General features: G+C 45.6%; 1 protein-coding gene across 11 annotated transcripts in view; it reads right to left on the bottom strand.

Annotated features, from left to right (window-relative positions):
- RCBTB2 (RCC1 and BTB domain containing protein 2) overlaps positions 1-23540 on the bottom strand; it is a 1530600-nt gene that overhangs the window by 1211527 nt on the left and 295533 nt on the right. The window lies entirely within an intron of this gene.

Below are 23540 nucleotides of genomic sequence, written 5' to 3'. Positions count from 1 at the left end.
ATGGCCGTTTTGCACAAAATGCTGCAAAAAATGCCGTTTTGCGCAAAATGCTGCAAAAATTGCCATTTTGCGCAAAAACAGCCGTTTTTTGCAAAGAAAACCTTCAAAAACTACAATAAAAAACAAAATCCTCAGGGTCCCAGATTCTCAAAACATATCAATGCAAGAAATGAAATGCGCAAACACATCTCATCACTTGCGCCCAAAAAAAGAGCAGCCCAATCCACAAGGGACACCTGAACGGGCACATTTTATATTGTGGATTTTATATGCGCGCCCATTTAGATGGCCTTTTTCACCTCTGAGTAAATCAGGGGGCGTTTCTGCCAATTTAAAAGCGCATCCTAAATTTCCACGCAAGATGCACTTTTAAATGTGCAGAAATTGTAGGCAACCCTACGCGCACAGGAACTGGGGGTACCACTGCATGACAGCGGTCCTCATTACAAGTCCGGCGGTAGCCGTGCTGGTAAAAACGGCACGACTGGCGCCAGAGTCATTTTTTCTGGCAGTCCCTACGGCCAGATGCTCAAAAAAAGAAAATCCCCATTCCCATCGAGTCCCATTGACTGGTGCATCCGTCAACGTCTGCGAGTGGGTGCTGTTCCGTCCGTCAGGTCAGACCTGGCGAAATGAAAGGCACCCGCTCGCAGAACTCATAGTTTGCCGGTCTGGAAACAACAGTAGCGGCAACTTTACTGCTACCGATGTTTCCAGACCGGAAACCTCATAATGACCCCCAGGGTCTTTCTTGACCTGGTCATGCATTTTTTTTTTAAGGTATATGAACCGCTGCTATGTCGCTTGCATTTCTGTTCCTCAAACAGGATAGAAATGTGTTTTTTGGGTCGCATTTTACAGTGGACGCGCTGGGAGCTTGCAGAACACGGTCGGGAGAGCGCTTCTATTCAAGGTACTACCCATTCTGACCACCAAAAATCGATCGAATGGTACAATTTGACCTATTTCGTCATTACCATTCGATCGATTTTTATAAATACCAAACATGTGGATCGGGGGTTGCACGGGTGTCACCCGCTCCTTATGTTCAGTATCTCGGCCTTGGGGGTTGCAGGGGTGTCCCCCGCTTTCTCAAAATTGGAGGTGGGGGACTGAAAACAAAATAAAAAAACTAAAAATGGACCCTGAGGCGTCGGATCCGTCCTGCTTTAGAGGGACTGATCTAACACTGCAGGGTTGGAGGGGAAGCGGCAGCGACCAAGCAGTTAACTAGGGGAGTGGGTGGGTTGGTGGTGAATGGTACATTTTGGGTTGTTTGGCTGAAGTGCAAATCTATTCGCGGCAAAATTGAAAAACTGTGATGCCAAGCCAGAGACATCTGGGATTCTTCCTATTAAATTAATACAAAAGATACATAATGACACCCTGACTCTTTATTAGCCTTGCATTCTGCCTCTTTCCTACAATGTGGCAATCTAACACCCTCCATATAATGCAAAATGTCCTGCAAAAATGCTGCAATAAAGGTTTGTGCCGCACAATTTGCCATTTCATGCCGCAAAATTCTGGAAGGTCTGTCCATAGAAAGAGGAACACCAGAACCAAACCTACTAATTGGACAACCACCCATAGAGGGCATCGAGCTATCACATCGCAAGAGGATAAGAATCGAAACCAACCAAACCACACAAGGCCCTACAGGTGGGCTACCGCCCCTGTAACCTCAATACCCTAACCATTCTACTACCAAGGACCACAAAATGCCCCGACACAGAGTTGGAGGCTGTCAAAGAGAATCGGAACAAGGAGCAAACCGAACAGATCCACACCCTCAGCCTCCTCCAGTAGAAACCATTAGGAATACAGAACGCACCCCAACACACACTACAGCCAACAGAACAACATCATGAGAAGAGAAAGATCCCTGTATTTTACGCAGTACTTTGCCTCAACCGCAGCACCTCGACACTCCAACGCCACCAACAGGTCCAGACACGCCGAGAACCAACTGGAACCCTGCAAAAAAAAGGAGAGGACCCGAGAAGAGAAAGGTACGAAACCAAAGCCCTCACTCCATACATCACAAAAAACAAGGGCTATGCCAGCTGTCTCGGGAGGATAGCTCAGTAGCAACATGCTCGCCTTGAAAGCCAGACAACACAGAGCAACACAGGTTCAATCCCCGGGTCCGCGCTTAGAAACCTCTGGGTATTAAGTGTGTTATAAATAACTTATCATATCATAACCCCATCAAAACATAGAAGACAACAAAGCAGAAGAGTTTATCAACACAACCATCAATCTAACAGACCGCCTCAAGGACAAAACAGACTTCACGGATCACCGGCCAATCTGCGACAACCCAGAAGCACTCCAACTAAACAACCGCAAGACAAAACAAGGATCAGAACACTAACCTAACCACGTCAAAAAGATCCACTGCAACCTAATCAATGCTAGATCAATGCATGCCACAGAGATATACGACCTCCTGTGTGACGGAGGTATCAACATCTTATTCATAACCGAAACATTGCTAGACGGCAATTACAATTACACTCCATAACTGCCTCCCTGACAACTTGAAGTGCTCACAAGCAATCAGGAACAACAAAAGGAGGACTGATGATATCATACAAGGAACACCTGAAAATTGAAACTGAAGAACCACTAAGCATCGAAAACTGCAAATCCCTAATCCTTCGCCTAACAGCAAACCCCAAAACAAACCTCAAATTCAGCCCGGTACACAGACCACTGACATATGGTGCAACCTTCACGGACGCCTTCACTGAAGCCATCACCAACCTAGCCATAGAGCAGGACACTTCAAAATCTGGTTTGACGAAGAATCCGCTGACACACAAAAATCACTAGCCAAACAACGGAAGACAATGAAACTACATCAACTAGTCAAAGGAGCCACTCACGCGGCGGGACATACACTAGATGCAATCTTCACCAACAAAATCCTCATCACCACGGCGCCACCAATACAGATCCTCAGAAGCGACCATCTCATCATCCATCTCATCATCCCCTTCGTGATCACGCTAGCCACATCAACAGCCAAACAACCTGACAAACTGCCGACTATCATGAAAAGAAACTGGAGGACCATCAAAAATAGTAACTTAGTAGAACTACTTGAAATCAACAAACCACCATCAACGACTCTGGATGAAGTTGACCTTGACAGAAAAACAGACCTACTGCAGATCTACTGCACAAATGGATCACCAGAACAATAGACGAGATCTCCAAGGAAAAACCTTTCACCTCTTTGCGCAAGAGAGCAACAGCAAAATAGTTTACCCTGCTACTCAGCACCATAAAAAGAAAAAACAGGATGCTTGAACTAGAATGGCGGAAAAATAACGACCTGGTGAACAAATTACAATTCCAATGACAAATCCACTCATACAAAAAGGAAATCCATAAGGCCAAAAAGAAATAATACTACGACACCAGAATCACCAAAGCTGCAAACACCCAAAAAGAACTGTTTAAAATACTAAACGAAATGGGAAACCCCTCTGGCTGCAACAACACACTGATACCTTCACTGAAATTATGCAAAAACCATACAGACCGCTTTAAAAACAAAATTGGCACCATCCAAAAGATCATACATAGCAGACCAAGCAACTACAACATGCAACCTACCCAGCCATCCAAGAATCACCAGAACAAACTCTGAAGCTTCCCTCAAATATCAGTGGAGACATTTGTCAAGCTGATAAGCAATAGCAACAAAGCTGGCTACCCCATGGATCCCCGCCCCCCCCCCCAAAACATACACAAACCAATCCCCACACAAGGAACACCCGTGGAATACTACAGAAACCTTTTCAAGCAATCGCTTTCAACAGGGAAAGTACAGAGATCATTCAAATCAGCATACATCAAGCTGCTCCTCAAAGACACAGCAGGAAACCTGGAGGACCTCTCCAACTACCGACCCATCTCAAACATCCCGTACCCAGCGAACCTACTCAAAACATAAGTCTATAGAATAACACAAAAATTCATAGAAGAACACGTACTACTGGATCAAGCACAAGTAGGCTTCAGACTGATGATGAACGCAAATGGCACTGCTCTCAATCTGGTACGATCTAAAGGCTAATGCAGACTCGGACAATCGCACAGCTCTAATACTTCTGATCTCTCCGCAGCATTTGACACAGTCAACCATGATATCCTCATCGGGAGATTGGAAGAAATAGGAATCACCGGCCTAGCCCTAATATGGATTAAATCCTTCCGAACAAAGAACAGAAACCATATGGTTCAAACCTATTAAATCCACTCCAAGGGAATCCACCTGTGGAGTACCACAAGGATCCTTCTTATCCCCATCGTTATTCAACATACACTCAACGCCAAAAATAAAGTGCATTAAAAAACACAGCATCACATGTGACAGCTACACCGATACACAGATTGTCTACAAAATACAAGATACACAGGAAGGAAACAACGCTGGAAGACGGACTACAGGAACTCTACGGCTGTATGAACACCAACAGTCTCAAACTCAACCCAGGCAAAACAGAAATAATGAACATTTCCAAAAGCAGGGAAAACAATCAGTACATCTCAGTGCCGACGGAACAAGGAACGGCACCGACTTCATCAACGATAGTTCGTTGTCCATCAAGAATCCCAGGTTCTTTATTAACACTTCAGCCACAAGTAAACGCTATAATCAAGAAATGTTTCTTCCTCCTACATGCGGTAAAAAGGATCCTACCATTCCTCTCTTTCACACACAAAAAACTCCATCATTTCACTCATGTCCAGAGTAGACTACGCCAACAGCCTATACCTAGGAATGCTAGAACATCTATTAAAGAAACGTCAGCGCATCCAAAATCCCGCGGCCAGACTCCTGCTCCAATTACCACGAACAGAACACATTTCCGCAGTGCTGAAAATGCTACACTGCCTACCAATAAAACAGAGAATAAAGTTCAAAACGATGTGCATAACGCACAGAACAATCCATGGCCAAGGAGCAGAGTTCCTAAATGAGAAAATAACCGTCTACCATCTGACAAGACTACTCGGATCAAGCAATGACATAAGCGTAGAACCAAAACCATAGAATAAAAGAAAATTCTGAGGATTATCTTTCTCTCACCTGGCAGTAATAACCTGGAATGACCTACCAAAAAAAAAATATACAAAACAAGCGATCATCTGGAATTCTGAAAACTACTCAAAACGTGGCTCTTTGCTCCGAAACCAGAAGGAAACGACTAGGAAGCATACACCCAGTGGGAAACAAGAATCCCAAGGAGTAACCCATGACCCTTAAAATAATCCTATCCTAACCGGAGTGCGGGGTGAGGACACCCCAACAACCCATGTCCACATACAGCTAGTCCACAGAGGAAATCTAGGTAGGTAGGGACCCCCCATGGGACAGGCAGGAAGTGACCAGAACCCTCTAACCCAAACATCGCCAACCCAGGGCGAGGGAACACACCTGCATCAGCCAGATACACATACCATTAGAGTAACACAGAGAAAACTGCCACTCCTCAACATGCATGCGTGAAAAATAGGCAGACAAAATACAACACCAAACACACAGGATAATCATAGATGTTGAGCGCAGAAACGCAAAGTTAAAAAGGTAAGAAAATAACTGCTAACCCAACACTAAAACCTCAACTTCCACATGCACTTCTCATACAGACAACTCACAAAACCACTTCTCTGCACAGCAAACCGCACATACTTCACCACATTGCAACAACAGACAAACACATAACTCGGCACAGCAGCACACTGGCAAGTCGCACCGACCCAAAAACCACAGTTAAACTCAGTGTATGGTGAAAACCAAACTAAACCTGCCAACACAACATAAAAACTCTCACTTTCCTATTCCCACTAAATCCTATTAACCACCCCACTCCTGCACTTTTCAGATCCGCCAGAGCACCTGGGGACCACTCTGGTGGTGACGGTGCGCGGTACAAATACCTTTAACATTAACATACACTCACACAGGCAGTCAAGGACCGAACCATGACGGAAATAATTTCTTTATGAAAGCAGAGTGACTTCAAAAATAAACTATTTCTTTTTGAACTCATAGGGCTCCCCCACCCCATGACATGGAGGCCTCCAGCCTAGAGGCTTCCATGTCATGGGGTGGGGTGGCGTGGGGGAGGGGCCTCGTACTTCAAAAAGAAAGTTTCTTTTTAAAGTCACTCTGCCTTCATAAAGAAATCATTTCTGATACAGAAAAAATGTATTTATGAAGGTAATTCAAAAATAAATTGAAACAAAAAATATTTTGCAAAATAAAATTTGATTTTAGTTTTGTTACTCCAAGGGGGGGTCCCCACCCAGGACGCCCCCGTTACGCCAGTGCACACAATCAGGACAAAAGCCGCCATACAACAGGCTCGGAGACGCAGCATCTTGCCTCCCGTCTCCCAGGGGCTAGCAGAGGGACAAGCGGCTTACCCTCCAACCCCCGCAGGTGGCAGAGGCTTGCCGATTTCAGAGATTCCCAGCGGGGTGCAGCGGGACAGGGTACTGTGGCGGTGACTCCAATCCGAGGGGCTGCAGCAGATGAAGTCTCCCTCCTTGGTGGAACGTGGAGCCTTATATATCTGAAGGCCCGGGCCTCACGGCAGAGAGTGAATGAAGAGGAGCGTTAAGAAGCATAGAATTTGCAGAGGGAATCCTATGGTCCCAGCCCAACAGGTGTAGTGGATCGCCATTTATGAAGGTGGACCTTGGCTGATGACCACACGGCGTGCATAGCACTCTATGAATACGTGACAGATCTGCACCAGGAGTGAGGAATGAGACTGCCCATCCTTTATTATTGTCAACGGCACCGATGAGCGGGAACTAACCCTGCAGTGAAGTTCAGGCCAGCGCTTGAAGCCAACTCCAAGATTGGACTGTGCTTCCCCTACGCTGGTCTACCCGGTGTCCTCAAGTCCGGAGTCTGCTTCGTTTAAAAAATAAAGGGTTGCAGTGAGGTGCGCAGGGAGAGACACCAATGGGATTTGCATTGTTTTGCTGCTGCTGGTGATTTAATCAACCCTAGAGTGGTCAAAAGGGGACACTTTCCCACACTATTAGCCTATTGCAGAACCCCTCCATCTCCCTTCACCTCAACCCATTCATCAACAAGATGAAGTCAGGTAAGACTAAGGAAAAGCCAGCAACATTTATTAAAGAGATGCTCCAGCAATCTAAACCGGCATCTGAGCCACCTCCTGCTCTAGATTATGCGCAGCCCGCCATGAGAGGAGACATCTTGCGCTTGTTCCAGTCCATACAAAAAAGAAATGGCATCAATACTGCAGGAATTGAAAAGCTCCTTCCAGGACTTGTCCCACAACGTGCAGCAGAATAAAACTAGACTGGGAGAACTGGGAGAACTGGAAATAGCCTTTTGTGACCAGGTGAATGCACAGGATCAGCTGGAACAGAGTGGCAATGTCTGAGGCCTACAGGCACTCTGCAGACGAAAGGCAGGATGATGCAGAAAACTGCTCTCGGAGGAACAATGTCCGTATCAGAGGGGTGCCGAGAGAGGCATAAGATCAGGATTTGGAGGGATCCATCCAGGGGGCTGTTTAAGAGATAGTGGGGGATACAGATGTCGATCATACCCATGACCTTGCACACAGAGTATACTCCAACTTTCAAACGCGGCAAAATCTCTTCAGATATGTTGACGAGAGTCCATTTTTTCAAGACTACAGACCTGATCTTCCAGAAGTCCAGGGAACCACGCAGTCTTGAGTATAAAGTGGCCTCCCTCCAATTGTTTCAGGACCTTTCTCAAGGGACAAACCAAAGGCACAGCCTCATGAGGCCATTAACCAACTGGTTGGGAGACAAAGGGGTTCGCTACAGGTGAGGATATCCTTTTTGCATCATGTTTCAAATGGACGGAGTCCAACACCAATTTACTTCCCTCCGGTTGGCAGTGGAGACTCTTACCGGAAGCGGATATGCACTCACCAGACGATAGTTCGCAAGGTTCTTCGACGTCTACCTGGGCCCATTCCCACTTGAGGAAAAGCAAAGGACGGACCGCTGCAGGCCCTCGATGAACAGACGAGAGAGGAGCGTGAACTCAGAAGCCCCTACTTGAGGGTTAACTTCAGGTGACTATAAATGAGCTGAGATGAGTATATTGGGCAGCAGTAAAAATAGCTAGGAATCCTGGATTTTACAGGAAAGGCAGTTATAGAGGCTTTGTTTAGCCAATTGGAATGCAAATTAACAACTATAAGTGCACTAGGAGTGTACGCCCTATTTCAGGCGACAGGCCTGATGTTCACCCCATACAGGGTTGTTAATGTTGTGAGTTTTTTCTTTTTCTTATTTTATGGTGCAGCTCAAGAGGGTGCAACACAGGGAGGAAACTAGGTGTCAAATATTGGTTTGTCATGAATGGAGGCTGGTTGTGCAGGGTTTTGAATATTGGCTAGGGTTTGTAGACATATTGATTAATAGGGATGACCGCTATAAAGATCGTGTCCTTGAATGTTCATGGGCTGAATTAATCAAGAAAAAGGAAAAGCGTGCTAAGTTAATAGACCCAACAGCTGATATAGCCCTAATTCAGGAGGCCCACCTTTTACAACAAGACTGGCTATGATCGCATTGGTACCCCCACCTATATTTTGCTTTTTCTATTCAGAAACAAGGGGGGTGCAATCCTTATAGCTAGCTCCCTTCACTTTGAACAGGGTAAGATCCTAAAGGATGCCCTAGGCAGATATATAGGGTTGAACATGCGGTTAGCGGGTAGGGATTTCACCCCTAATCAACGCCAATACAAGTTCTATACTTCTATTCCCGCATACTACGCAGTTTCAAAGGGTAGAACTTGTAGGCAGGGATTTGAATGTGGTTTTGGAGGGGATTGTTGATAGGACAGGCCCACTGGCCCCCGGGGAGGCGTCCAAGGTGGTTTCTCTTAAGAAGGCTATGGAAGACATGCACCTGATCGATATATGGAGACACCTACACCCCAACAGTGAGACGACACACGTTTTTCATACGTTCACCGGAGTTACTCAGGAATTGATTTTTTTCCTGGTACTTAGGTACCTGCTCTCAGGAATATCTTCAGCCACCATAGAAGTAGCATTGGTGTCTGACCACTCTACTGTTACCCTACAACTAGACGGGAATGGACTGGGAGGTAGGAAGTCCACGGGGTGGAAGTTGAATGACTCTTTGTTGGCAGACCAGGCAATCTGTGCCACCATCACAGAGAATTACCCAATACATCCAAGAGAACCTTACGGGAGAGGTATGATTGACTGGGGTATTGGAGGATTTGAAGCCAACGCTGAGGGGGGAGCTGATCAGTTTAGCATCATCTCAGAGAAAAATCATTACAGCCCAGAGAGTTCGGGCTGAGGGACAGGCCAGGAGTGGGAAGCTCAATATAAGAGATAAGATAAACTGAGCTAGGAGAACATACAGGCAGTTGAAGGTGGAACTAAAAGCGTTGTGGGCGGACGACATCTGTCATAATCTGCTTAGGACGAAACATTTTTATTACAGCACCTCGAATAAGGCGCAGTGTCCCGTATCCTGGCTTATAAGCTTCAAGCCACCCAAGGCCGGTTACACGATGATGAACCTGCAAAACTGACATATTGACACAGTATTATACTGAATTGTTTGCAGCAGACTATCTTAATGGCCCACAGCAGGATGCATTTCTGCTGGATGCCCTCCTCTCCCAAATATCCGAAGAAGACAAACAGACATTAGATCTGTGGGTTTGAGCTTGAACTTGACCCCTTGGTATTGCTGTTGGGCAATGAAGACTCCCAGGGATATTACACACTGGGAGGTAGAAGCTCTCGTTTAGTTACTCATTTCTTGGTTGCTGCAACACTGGTGATAGCAAAACACTGGAAGAGCCAGGAAGAAAAGGATATTAGGGAATGGTGGGCACAAGTCTGGTATGTAGCCGTCATGAGCAAAATTGATGACGCAATTCCTATCTGACTGGGCCCCGCCAAATACATATGTAAGTGAACACGATAACCTCAATATCCATCATAGGCCCCACGAGATGGAATCATTTTCACGGATATAGTTACACAATGTGACTTAAACCGCAAGCCGACACGCCAGAAGTCACTAACTTGAATATGTTCTTGCATCTTTCATAATTGATGAGTATTTATGCACCAAATTTTTTGCTTTTCTTTTTATTTGCATCTTTTATTTTCCTTACATGGCACTGTTCTCTTGTTTATTATCTGCTTCATTTCACTGTGAGCACTACTGGAACCAAGCAGATAGATATAATAGAGGTGTGGCCATGCCATTCACACCCTTGTTGTCTTCTTTTCTTTATAAGTCCATTTATGATGAGCTTGTTGGTGCAAAGAGAAAAGTGTTTAACAAAGTTTAAACAGTAAAAAAAAAAATACGCCAATGGGTCAACAGTGAAACGTGAGAACTACAAGTGCCAAGAAGCACTGATGGGAATACCAAGAAGTTTTGATATCACAAGATGAGCAAGGATTGTGAATATTGTAGGACAGGTTGAAGTGGTCATGCAGAGGTCTAGATAAATTCCTTGCAGTTTCGAAAATCTTCGACAGTAAAGATATCTTGAATAAAACGTGGGAAAGGGAACCCCCATGAACAACAAGACAGCCTCGAGCCCGACAGAGGGAAGCCTGTGCAGAACTGTGAGAAAATGAAAGCATACGAACTAAGTATAGATGGCAAGGCGGCTGAAGCCTAAGGAAGTGATTGAACTACCAAGAGTTAAAAGCTTGAGATTGAACTGTTGAACTCTACCAGTAAGCCACCTATCCTTGGTGTATTAAGAGACTCTCGAGACCCCATGGGATTGATCCTGTGGAAGGGAGTTGGGGCGGAAGCCATTCTAACATTTACTTTGACGCACTATTTTCCTTTTTGTATTCCCTTAACAAATGTGTTATCTTGAGAAGGAGGGCAAGGTTAGGTTTTCTTAGAATAGGCCTTTTTTATTTTGACCAGACTGAGAGTTGGGCGTATTTATAATTGTTTACTGGTCGATAGTGCTTCCATTTTAGAGTTGGAACAAGTTAGGAGTCCTACCATCCCCACTAAATACATAAATAAAGGTTTCAACTTCTATCTATTGTGTCTGTACTGTTTGAAACCATGCTTGCTGTTAGGCAGAAACCTGTGCAGTTCCCTTAGGGACCACTGCAAAAGATTTAAGACTACAGGTGTTAGCAGTAAACCCACTTGGTAGCAGTCTGTACCACCCAGATTTACCTGGTAGCTGTGGCTGAGCAGTCAGACTTCCCTCAAGAAGAGTTCGGCAGTATGCAAAGTATACTCAATAGGCACTCGGATACAATAATACAAGCAAACACTGACCAGAGCTTTGGTATCAAAGTATATAATTATTTATTTATAAACACACAGTTGGAAAACTCCAGCACTCTTATTGTAAAATATTCTAAACACAGTTACTATTATGATATATACACCCCTTTTTCCCTTATTAGAAAATCACAGTAAGACACCACTTATTTTCATACAGAGGTGAGCGCTTAACTAGATTGCACTCTACTAAGGTTGTGAAAAAGGGAGGGAAAAAGACAGAATTTCCAGGATTTCACCACTCTATGATTCAGGAACACTATTAGCAAGGCAGAGAGCAAAAAGTCACTGGTGAGCCAAAGTCCAAAGGCTGGGCCCACTCTTAGAGAGAGCAGAGCACAAATGCGCCCAAGATCACACAGTTACACTAGGCTTAGAAAGTCTTGCAGAGGGTTCAGAAAAGAGTTTAGAGAGGCTTAGAAAAGTTTAGCCAAGGTGTCCCAGCCTAACCCAGGTTTGAAAGCCGGGGGCTAAATCTACCCCGTACAGTCGGTTGCAAGGGAAGCCAGGCGGGACACGGTACCTTAAGTGGGAAGGATCCTCCAGCGGCGGCAGTTGTTCCTGGTAGTGGTTGCAAGTTGCGTCGTCGTCCAGGGGAAGAGAAAATCTCAACGTGAAGGAAAGATGCAGGTCGTTGCACTACCAGGGCAGAAACCAGCCGCAGAGTTTTCCGGTAAAAGGTGGTACCTTTATCTCGCGGTCGTGGTAAAACGTGGTATCCCGGTTGCCGGGGTGCTTAGCACGGGCAAGGCGGCCACGAGATACGTCGGGAAAGCGAAAAGACGGTGAAACCGGTTATCCCCACCAGTCAAAGGAAGAAGACTCTCCGGCGGGAGATCTCCTCTGTCGTTGGGAAAAGTGGTGAGACGGTCCAGCAGGGCTCCACCGGTCGTGGTGTCGTGGCAGGTCGGCTCAGCTTCTCCCTCGTCGGATTCTTAGGTCCTGTGGCGACTTCTGAAGTTCCAGTCCCCAAAGCCCTGCTTTTATGCAGCAAACCCCCATTCACTCAGCCTAGCTGTCACTCAAACATGCTAAGTGGTGAGCCGGCCGGCTCACCACTTGGGCCAATCAGGACGGAGTGCAACTTGAGTTGCCTAGGCAACTCAGTCCAGGGTGCCTAAATTCCCCTCCACCCCTCCTAAGTACCCCAGACATAGTGGCACCACTTTGGAGGACTTCTGTGGAGAAGCCTGCCAAAAAGTGGAACAAAGGGCTGACTTGGGTTGGAGTCACAGAAGAGAACACAAACGCCCTTTTAGAATCAAGTTTTGGCAAAAAATACCAACCGGAGAATTATTAATATTAATTAAATAAACCGGCGGTATGTTCGAGGCTACCTTAAATAATTAAATAAAGATCGTAGCCTAAAACAATGGGAAATCCCATAGGAAAATATTTGCGGTTGAATATAAAAAGTAGTATCCACTGCCACCAGCCAAAACTCGATCAGGGGGGACGGAGACGTGCCCCCTCGACTAACAGACCCTGGGGCAATCGAATTGCCCCAGCCAGTACGTCCACAATATGATGGTTTGTACTGGTTCTGTTCAGAATTTAAGACTAGTAAAGTCAATGGTGACTTTACATGCCCTGGGAGACAGTAGTCAGTCCCAGGGTATGGAGTCTATACTGGGGGGTCACTATGACACCCCTGTGTTACTGCACGGAGGGTGCTGTGTAACACACATCACAAAAACACATGAAACCCTATGGAGTAAAAGACCCCATAGCCCATTAAACACATCTAGATTCAAAGAAACACACTCAAATCATGTCCAAGAGTGAGGGTAAAAGAGTCTCACTCTTGGCAGGAGAAAAAATTAAACCCCAAAAATCCAGCAAAGCTGCTGGGGGACTCACTAGGTTAGGAAATTCAGCCTAAACAGAGAATTCTCCCTAACACTTGCCTCACACTACCAAGAGTCTGAGGCCCCCATGCACACTTTGGGCAAAAACAGTTACTGGCTTCAGAGATCCCAGATTGTACATCAGCACAAGGCATGTGGTTCTCAAACAATATGTTCTGTTAACAGGCTCTTGAAACAGAGGCATCACCTCTGGCCAAGAGACAGGACATGGCCCTCAAAGGGCCCTCAATGTTTCCATTAGTGCAAGGCCCCACAACCTTGTTTTTCCACCGTAGGAGTTTGTAGAGCTTGGGGGGTCACCTCCATTAGTGTCGTGGTTGGCCTTGGTAAGGAAGCTAGGATCCTTCAAGGGAGCAAGCTCTGGAAAGGTCAGGGACAGGGTGTAAATGGGGTGCAGCAATTTATTTGACTCGTGCATCAATCACCAACCTATATTAATTTTACCAAGGAGTTAAAAATATGTTTTGTTCTGGTTTTCGCTTCTTCGTGACCCTCCATCGTTGAATGAATGATGGGTATGTAGTAATCTCATATAAACTATGTGAACATTTTTAATTTTACACAATACTGTTTGCAAAATGCTTTCAGCCCTTCAAATGTACCACATACTGAAAATGTCTATGCTTCTTATTGTTTAATTTCATCTCGACTTGATATTGTTCATTGCGATTTTTAATTTTCTCTGTATGGGAATCACAAATGTACATGATTCAAATATATTTTTTAGGGGAAATCACAATTTTGGTTTCGCAGGTCAGCCTTGAGAAACGACCAAGGACGAAACACGCGTCGGCTGATTTTATCAAGAATTTAATATTTCCATAAACGTATTTGAAGGACTCTGAACTCGTTGCTTGTTAACAAATAGTTTAGGAATTTTGAGAACATACAGCGCGATTTGCCTGAATCCTATTCAATACTTTCTGAAAAGAACACCTCTGCAGATGATTCTGTGTTAAGGCCAAGATTGTTTCCTACCTCTGGAGTATTTTCTTGGGGCACTATGGGAAAGTCATAGGCATCCCAGCTATGATCAGTCTCCTAATACTTTAAGCACAGCAAATTAGGATCACATACTGAAAAGTGCAGATTGCTGGACCTGCAAGAGAAGAAGTGTCATATCCAGGTCCAAGTGGCGGTGGTTACCGCGTGTACGACTATGCCGCCATTGAATTGTTCCACCACGTATTTCCCGAACGGCTTGCAATGTACCAGTGTTTCACCATCATGGCCGCAACGGGAGTTACTTACTGCCTGTAATACCAGCGGTCGGTGCGTTGCAACCATCCGGTCAGCTTGCTTACTCTTTGCGGTTAACACGCCTTGTCATTTCTCTTGTTTCCGCTTCGCACCAAAGCCCTTTCTGTTTCTCTCGCTCCCCTCTCTCTTAGCGTCCATGCGCGCCTGTTTTCTCCCATGCTCGTTCTTTAGCCTTGTTCTCTGTTTTCTCTAGATCCTTTCCGATTTTCAGTTTTCTGTACCGGCCCGCCGGTCCTCCTTTTCTTTTTTACGCTATTTTCTTTTCTTTCTATGGTTCTTAACTTTTTCTTGGTACTTAGCTTACCTCCTCCACTCTGCTTCCTTTTTTCTATCTCTGTCTCTGTGTTCAGCGCCTCTTCTAGGTTTGCTATTTTTTCCCTTTGAGTTGTACTCCCGACTCAGGTACATTTCCTGTGCCTTCCATTTACACTCTGTTGGAGATCTACCTTGAGTGGAATCTTTCGCCTACCCTTTACCAACAATTTTGCTGCTTGCCTGCTACCTTGTGCGGACTAACCATCAGAGAGCTACTTCTACCCAATTCCGCCACTGAAGTGAGCCCAGCAACTCTCAAGGACTAAGGTTTTTTTTTCTGCCTACAGGCTTTTTCCCCCTTCGTACTGCCTGTTCCCGGGGCTGGGGCCGTGGTGTGGTTTATTCCTAGATCCACCACAGCTTCTACCCTTGACAGGTTCTTACCACCTAAGGAGGAGAAGGACTACCTGGCACACCGACACAGCATTGAAGAAACCTCTGACTCAGATTCTACACGTGAGGAGAATGGTACCGGGAGCGGGGAGGAGCAAACCCTGAGCCAGGGGATACAGGAAAGTCCGGAGGAATTTCAGGACAAGAAGCTGATGCATTGCAAAACCCCAATAATTGAACACATTTGAGGAAAAGAAAGTGTGGGAGTTTCACACATGAAAGAACAAGTTACTTCCCCAGGTAATGTTCTTTTGACTGTATGTTCCTCCCACGTATTCCCATATTATGATATCTTCGGTTCCAGCTTCAGCTGCTTCAGAAACGTTTTTCTCTCGGCAGAAGGTGCTGCGTGTCGAGACGATCGACTCAATGTGCCTCGAGGGCTTCCATCTCAGCTGACGTCATCGTCGAGTGCATATACCACACGCAGCGCCCGTTGGCTTCAGCTTGGTTTTTTCACCACCGATATGCAGAATTACAGCTCTTGATAAGTGCCTTTAATTTATCAGAGTCTAAAAGGAGCGCAAGGTCTATAGCTCGGAAATCCTAGAGTGAGGTAGGTTGGGAGGGCAATGAGAAATATGTGGGAGGAAGATCCAGTCGAAAGAAAGTTACCAAGGGAAAGTAACTTGTTCTTCGAAATGGATTGTGTCCTCCCACATATTCCTTATGATAGACTCCTAAAGCAGTATTAGGTTCTTTTGGAGGAGGGAGTAAGAATTTGAGAGTACATGTGTATCCAGAATGGAGCATAGAACTGACTTCCCAAATCTTCCTTCATTGTTGGAGGTGTCTAAACAATAATGTTTTGTGAATGTGTGTATGGTGGACCAGGTAGATGCCTCGCAGACATCCTTTATCGGAACTCCCCTTTGAAGGGCAGAGGAAGTTGCTATGCCCCTAGTGGAATGTGCCCTTACACTTTCTGGTGGATCTTTCCCAGCTAGCCTGTAGCACTCTGAAATAGCCAGTATGATCCATCTGGATATAGTCTGTATGGTAACTGACAGGCCTAGTTTGTGTCCTGTATAACCAATGAAAGGTTGGTCGTGCTGTCGCAACTTTACCATCCTTGAAACATAAAAGCTTAGAGCTCCCCTCGGATCGAGTCTATGAAATCTTTCCTCTTACTTGCCAGGATGAGGGGGGAGGATAGAAGGCTGGAAGCACGATTTTCTGTGCTAAATGTTAATCTGATACAATCTTAGGTAGAAAAAAGGGTTTGACGTTAAGGACAGGATAATGCCTGCAACTCACTCACCCTGTGGGCTGATGTTATCGCTACTAACAAAATAGTTTTGGAAGTTAGCCTTAAAGCGCAGGAATAGAGTGGCTCGAAAGGAGCGCGCGTCAAAAACGTTAATACCAAGTTTATGTCCCAAGTTGTTATTTGGAATGGTGTAGAAGGAAACACATTTGTGAGTCCTTTAAGAAATTGAATTATTAAGGGTATTTTGAAGTATTAAGCCTCTTACGGGGTGCGCTTGAATATGGAAAGCGCTGCCAGATAACCTTTCATTGTTTTAATCTGGAGCCCCAGATTTGCCAAATGTAGTTGTGATGAACACCGTAGGTGTATCGCATTGAATGAAAAGGGTCCACATCTTTCTCCCTACACCAGCTGCTGAACCTGTTCCAACTGCAGCAGTATAAGGATTTTGTTGCTGGCCTTCTGGCCGAAAGCAAAATCTCCATTACGTCATCTGGGAAGTCCTAATCCTTGTACCTCAGCCTCTCAGAAACCATGCGTGAAGGCCGAGTGTCTTGACCTCTGGATGGAGAACCTGACTCTCCTCTCGCGAGAGAAGGTCCTCTCTTTGTGGAAGACATATTGGAGGGCAGATGGACATGTCCAGAAGGTCTGGGTACCACGTCCTCCTGGCCCAATCCGGGGCCATTAGGATCATGGATTTTCCAAACTTTCTCAAGCGCCTGATCACGTGAGGAACGACGGGGACTGAAAGTAAAGCGTACAGGAGTGGAAACTACCAGTCCACACGAACGCTTATTCTAGAGCTCCTCAAGGGGAAATTCCCTGGAGCAGTACAGTTTACACGTCCGGTTGACACTGGTCGGAACTGATCCACTTGAGGGGTTTCCCAAAGGTTGAAGATCTCTTGAAGGACTTCCTGAGCAAGTTCCCACTTGTGGGAGACTGTGCTCTACCTGCTCAGAGCGTCCGCCGCAATGTTCTCCTCTTCAGCTAGGTGAACTGCTGTTAGAGAGATTCCTTCTTGAATAGCCCAGAACCAGAGCTGCATTGCTTCTCTGCACAGTGGCAGTGACCCTACACCTCTCTTGCTGAGGTAGTACATGGCCACTGTGTTGTCCGTCACTATCAGGACATTCTTACCCCGTACAGTGGGCAGAAAGGCCTTCAGCGCTAGTCCAATTGCCCTCCGCTCCAAAAGGTTGATGTGTAGTTTGGACTCTGATGGGGAGCAACGAACGCGGATTGTTAAATCGTTGGTGTGGGCTCCCCACCCCGTTAGTGAGGCGTCCATGACTACCTTTATCTCTGGCCATGGTTGCCATAATTCTCCTTTGAGAATCCCCTCCTTGCAATTCCACCACAGAAGGTCCTGTGCGACTCTGCTCGGAATCTGAAGGAGGTTCGAAATCCTGCCTGAGAACTGGGACCACTTTGTCCTGAGAGCCCATTGGAGAGCTCTCATTTTCAGGTGAGCCTCTGGCACCAGTAAAATGCAGGATGCCATGAGGCCGAGCAACCTCAAAAAGTCTAAGGCCGGAAGTCGCTGCATACTGTGTTGACCCCCCCCCCCACCTTGAGTGGCGAGGCTCACGCCCCCAGCCCCCGGTCCTCCAAGGATGCATCCAGGAATGCTCCAATGAACTGGAGTCTCTGAGATGGTATCATGTAGGACTTGTTGCAATTGAGGGAGAAGCCCAGTCTGGGGAGGGAGTGGCAGGTGATCCGGAGATGTTCCTGAGCCTGTTCGTGTGAACGTGCCCTGATCAGCCAATCGTGCAGGTAGGGGTAGTCGCAAATCCCCCCCCTCTCCTGAGACTCGCTGCCTCCACTGCCATTAACTTGGTGAAAACCCGCAGGTGGAGGTCAGCCCGAATGGCAGAACTCAAAACTGATAATGAGAACCACCAATGGCGAACCTCGGGTACTTCCTGTGCTTGTGATGGATTGGCACATAAGCTTCCTAAAAGTCCAATGATACCATCCAATCCTGGAGCTCGAGGGCCTGATGGATCTGGGAAAGTGCTCAGGAACTTGTTCAAGTATCTCAAGTCCAAGATAGGTCTCAGTCCTCCGTCCTTCTTGGGGATTAGGAAATAGGGAGAATACCATCCTCTGTTCCTCTCCATCACAGGTAATGGTTCTATATCACCGTTCTCTAGCAGGGTCAAAATGTCCTGCAACAGGAATGGATCTGGAACATTTAGCGAATGGCTTCCCGTTGGATGATCCCGAGGTCAATGTATAAAGGGGAGGCAGTAACCCTGGGCTACTGTTTCCAGTGCATGTGCATCCGAAGTAATACCTTGCAATTCTTTCACATGCTGTGATAGTCTGCCTGTCACCGGAGTGTCATGAGTCAAGACCTTAGTGTGGTTTTGAGGTGGCTGAAGCAGCAGCTGATTGGCAGGTTTTGGACCTCTCCCTCGTCCACCACAAGGGAATCTTCTCTATCCTCTTTGATCAGCCTGTCCTCTCGCTCTTCCAACTGAAGAGTAGTAGCGAAAAGGCCTAACCCTCCAAAATTATCCGCTGGGCATGAAAAGGGTGTAGCTGCCTGATGGTAGGACTTAAGGACTTGACTGCCGCCTTTGAGGTCTGCAGCTTTTCAAGGTTTTCGTCAGCCTTATTTTCAAATAAATGGTAGCCGTGAAAGGGCATGTTAAGGAATCTGGATTGTACATCAGGTGCGAATCTGGACTTCCTCAACCACGCAAATCTGCTTACGACAGTGGTTGTTGCCATGGCCCTGCTGACGCAGTCAGCAGTGTCCAGACCGGATTACAAAGACTCACACATTGCCTCCTTGCCATCCCTTATCAGGTTCATGAAGCTGTCTCTTTCCTCACCCTCAGGGATGTGATCAGTCGCCATCGCTATGCAGTCCAACAGGGTGAATGTGAACTTTGCAAGGGCACACATAATTACCAGACTTTAAAGCCATGCTGCTAGCCGAAAAGACTTTCTTTTCCCAGTCAATGCGTTTGTCATCCTTATCAGAGGGTATGGTTGGGTGCACAGCTTGCTTGACGGCAGATGTGGCTGCTTGTACTGCTAGGATTTCCGGAGTTGGATGTATTGACAGTTAGCCAGGGTCGCTAATGGATGGCATGTATTTTTTGTTGTTGAGATTTTTGTTTACTGCAGGGCTGGATTCTGGAGCCTCCGAGTTTGCCGCAAGCCTTTTTTGAAGTGCCACATGAAATGGTAGTGTAGGGTCATATTGAGGACCTTTGTCCAAATATGTCAGTTAGGTTGTCTTGTGCATTCCAGGAATTCTACAATTCTGGACATTAGGCTTCTGTATGATGCAACTGCATGATCAGCCGGGTCAGGTTTCCCAAAATCTACCCCATTACCTGTCTGTAGGGTGTCATGTAGTTCCCCAACCCTGGTCTCTTATGAAACATTCAGGTACATTAGTATTTCTTTGAATACTAGGGGTATCCAATTGGAAAACACTTGAAGGGGTATCATCTGAGGTTTCATAGCCTTCATATATAGATTTTAAAGATCTAAAAAAAAAAAACTTTTTAGGTAAAGTTTTAAAAACCTTCTCCTGGCTTTTTTGTGGTAAAGGCATTGAAGAATGTACAGTCAGCATCAATGTTTTTAGTATCAGCGTCGATGGTGCCGATGTCAGTAGCGTCAACAGCTTGACTTTGATCTTGTGCTTCATGGGACTTGAACCTCAACTCTGCGGTTTCTTCGACGATTTCTCATCTCGTCGAGTACAAAGACTCTTGTGTAGTCTTAGGATTATGGCGCAGGCTCGAGGGCGCGTAGGTTTTCGCCTTGGCCTCATGCTGGTCATCGACCGTAGCATGGCCTTTATGTTTCGAGGAAGATTGCAAATTTTCTTCCTAAAGAGTTCCCACTCAACTTTGGAGAAGAATTTAGTCGGGTACCCTACGCTCCTTTCATCTGAGGAATAAGAGGAGGAAGTAGAAGGTGATCAATGCCTTCTCTTCCGTTTTTTTTTTATGACGAGGAGTGTCTGCTCCACAAGTGAGACTGTTTTTATAATCTTTTTTTGTGAGGAATGGAATCTCTCAACTCGTAGGATGACCCAAATTTCAAAGGAGTGGACGGGGATTTGGGGGCAATTCAACCCACCAATAGTGGCCTTACCGGTCATCGACTGCCAAGATCGACACTCGGCAGTAACATGCTCGACGCCCAGGCACCAAATGCATATCTTATGCGGGTCCATGAGGGTCATCTTGGCGCCGCTATTTAGGCACTCTTTGAAGCCCGTCTTCGGAGTATTCAGAGCTGAAGACTAAGCCATTTTCTAATAAAACTGAAGCGCGCTGTAATTCCCGAAGCAAGCGCATTCACAGAAAAACGGAACTGAAGCCATTGGGCACTGCTTGTGGTATATGTACTTGCCGAAGACGTCATCAGAGATGGAAGCCGTCGAGGGACATCGAGTCGACCGTCTCGAGGCACAGCGCCTTCTGCCGAGAAAAATGTTTTAAAAAAGCAGCTGAAGCTGGAAACGAAGATATCATAAAATGAGAAATACATGGGAGGACACAATCCATTCAAAACAATTTGGGCTGATGGAATAATTTATTTTGGAATGGGTTAAGAAATACAAGATATTTTGAACAGGGAATGTGTACACATTCCCAGTAAGCAAACAAAATACAGAATTTCCCTCAGAACAACAATCTCAATAAAACCCAACTAATTCATATAACTGCGCAGAAGTCTGCGTCCAGCTCAGCAGCTGGACGCGGACTTCTATGCGCATTCCTGTTACCTTTGAACACGCCTGGGGTTCGGATCCATGTGGTCCACATAACTGTGGACATACCCAACTACATTTAACTATACCGTGGACAGGGATTCCCTAATCCAAGGTTCCCTCTCAAACTGATCCTACCTCACGGCACTAAAGACTTGGGGGTAAAGTATTTACACTTCCAATTGTCGGATTATTACTCTCTCAATAAGGTCAGTCCTTACATTTCCTTTTGACTGGTCCGTTTGATGGGAGTAGAAGACTGTCCTGAAGAAAGTGGCCTTACCTACATGTTTGCCACTGAAACCGGTCAAAGGTGGTTGCTACACACGAGAAGGCATAAATTGGGCTTATATTGTAGTCTGAGCATACCTTTTACCATTTCCTACAACCCATAACACTAACATCACTCCAAGACGGAGAGTGGGACGTGGTGTCTTCTTTGTTTGAATATTCTGTTGAACATCGTTTGTCACTGTGTTTGTGTCGCTTTTAGATTTCAGTCCACCATGGCCAGAGACAATATCTAGCGGCCAATAAATTCTTTGATACCCCACTGGGTGCCTTTGCAGTTGACCATTGGTGTTCTTTTTAAATCACCTTTAAGCACTTCTCTTCCCAAAATGTTTTACACAGTGGAAGAGAGTGGAACAGGACCAACAAGGCTGAAAGCATTATCTATGTAGAAGTGGCTAGTTTATGTCTTTTTCTCCTGTTTGTAAGCGGCCCAGCACCGTTACCTAGTGGAGGCACTACACTCAGGTAGGGATAGTTAGATATTAATTCGATCCCTTTTCTGTCCTCCTACCACAGCCTTGTAGCACTGGCACCCTCTTCTGGGTCCTACTGCATTGGTCCCTGTCCACATAGGCTTTTTGGATTTTTATGAGCTATAACCAACCCTTATGGCAGTGCCTGACAAATGCCTATGTATGCCTAATCAAAAACCCAAGCTGTTGGCTTTGCCAATGCATGTTGGCTTCCGTTTGTCTCCCTAAGTGAATGTGTACATGCCCAGATAGAATCAAGCTGCACCTCACTGAGCTTTGTCCAACAAGGCTCTACCTGAAAATGATAAGGCTAGGTTGGCAAGTATTGACCAGTTTCAGACCTTCTCATACATACTTACCAGTGGGGCTCTGACCTAAATAGAATGTATCTTTGTTTGGAAGCCTAGTCTACTCTTCCAGAACGTTTCATGATTGAAACCTATAAGTACTGACTTGATAACCTCATTCTGTTTGAGTAACTTTACAGAGTTTGCATGCAAACAAAATATGTCATGTGTGTTGTGGGATTTGTTTGGAAAGTATGATGTAAATCCTGGGTGATGGGTGTTTGGGTGTTTAGGCAGTGCCAAAATGAAAAATGAACACCTGTAAAATAACAAAAAAGAAGAGCGTTTTCCATAATGTTGCGGGTAAAGTATAAAAGTTTTACATCTTTTTTTTTCAAAATCTTTATTGAAACGTTGATCAAACATTGAATTCATCATTCAGAGCAAGTGGCAATGTTACTTAATCAAATGAGTCGCAAATGAACAGTCAATTCCGCCCCTTTGTAACTCATCCATTATATCGGCTTTAGCTACATGCACATAAAGACTAAGATTCATCATTTATGACTGTGATTACAACATTAATTAATCTCTTAAACAATGCATGAACATTTCATTTGAACATCTTTATAATGTAGTAAATATATTTCATGAACATCCTCTGGGAGTAGAATAGTTCAGCTTACTATCCTGTGTCACTCTTAACTAAGGAAAAGTGGGAGAGAAGAGAAAAAAAAGGAAAAAAAACACCCACCAATGTTACGAATAGCTCACAGCATTGTCCTCTGACGAGCTGTAACACCCCCCGTCCTGATTTCAATCTAGTGGGTACATCCCCCGTGTCAGAAGCATGTCAGGGCTGGAGAAGATATTTAACCAATATAGGCTGGAAAAACATGTGTTCTTTCTCTGCAACATAATCCAAGAATGGACCCCAGATGTTTGTGAATTTGGCTGTCCGATTTTCCATTGCAGCCGTTTATCTACTCCAAGAAGTTCCCAAACCTTAACCCACCAATACGCTAAGTGGGCACCCTCTAGTTCTTTCCAAAATCGAGCTCGCGTAAGACGGGCCGCCATGAGTAATTGTGTGGTTAGCCAAGCTCTTGGGCCAGACTGCGGATAGGACCCATCACCTGGTGTGTCACCCAATAACATTACTAACTGGTCCATGAGGAGAAGGGTTCTGCATATGTCCTTGATCTTTGAGCTGATCTCCAGCCAGAAGGATTGGATGACCGGTCAGTGCCACCATAGGTGACCTGGGTCTCCCTTTGCCCCACAGCCATGCCAGCATACATCAGGGTAGTCTAAATTCAT

Source organism: Ambystoma mexicanum, chromosome 7q (genome assembly GCF_040938575.1).
Source record: "Ambystoma mexicanum isolate Mex_15411 chromosome 7q, UKY_AmexF1_1, whole genome shotgun sequence".
Lineage (NCBI taxonomy): Eukaryota > Metazoa > Chordata > Amphibia > Caudata > Ambystomatidae > Ambystoma > Ambystoma mexicanum.
Note: the sequence above shows the minus strand (reverse complement) of the source record. Positions and strands in the feature narration are given on the sequence as shown.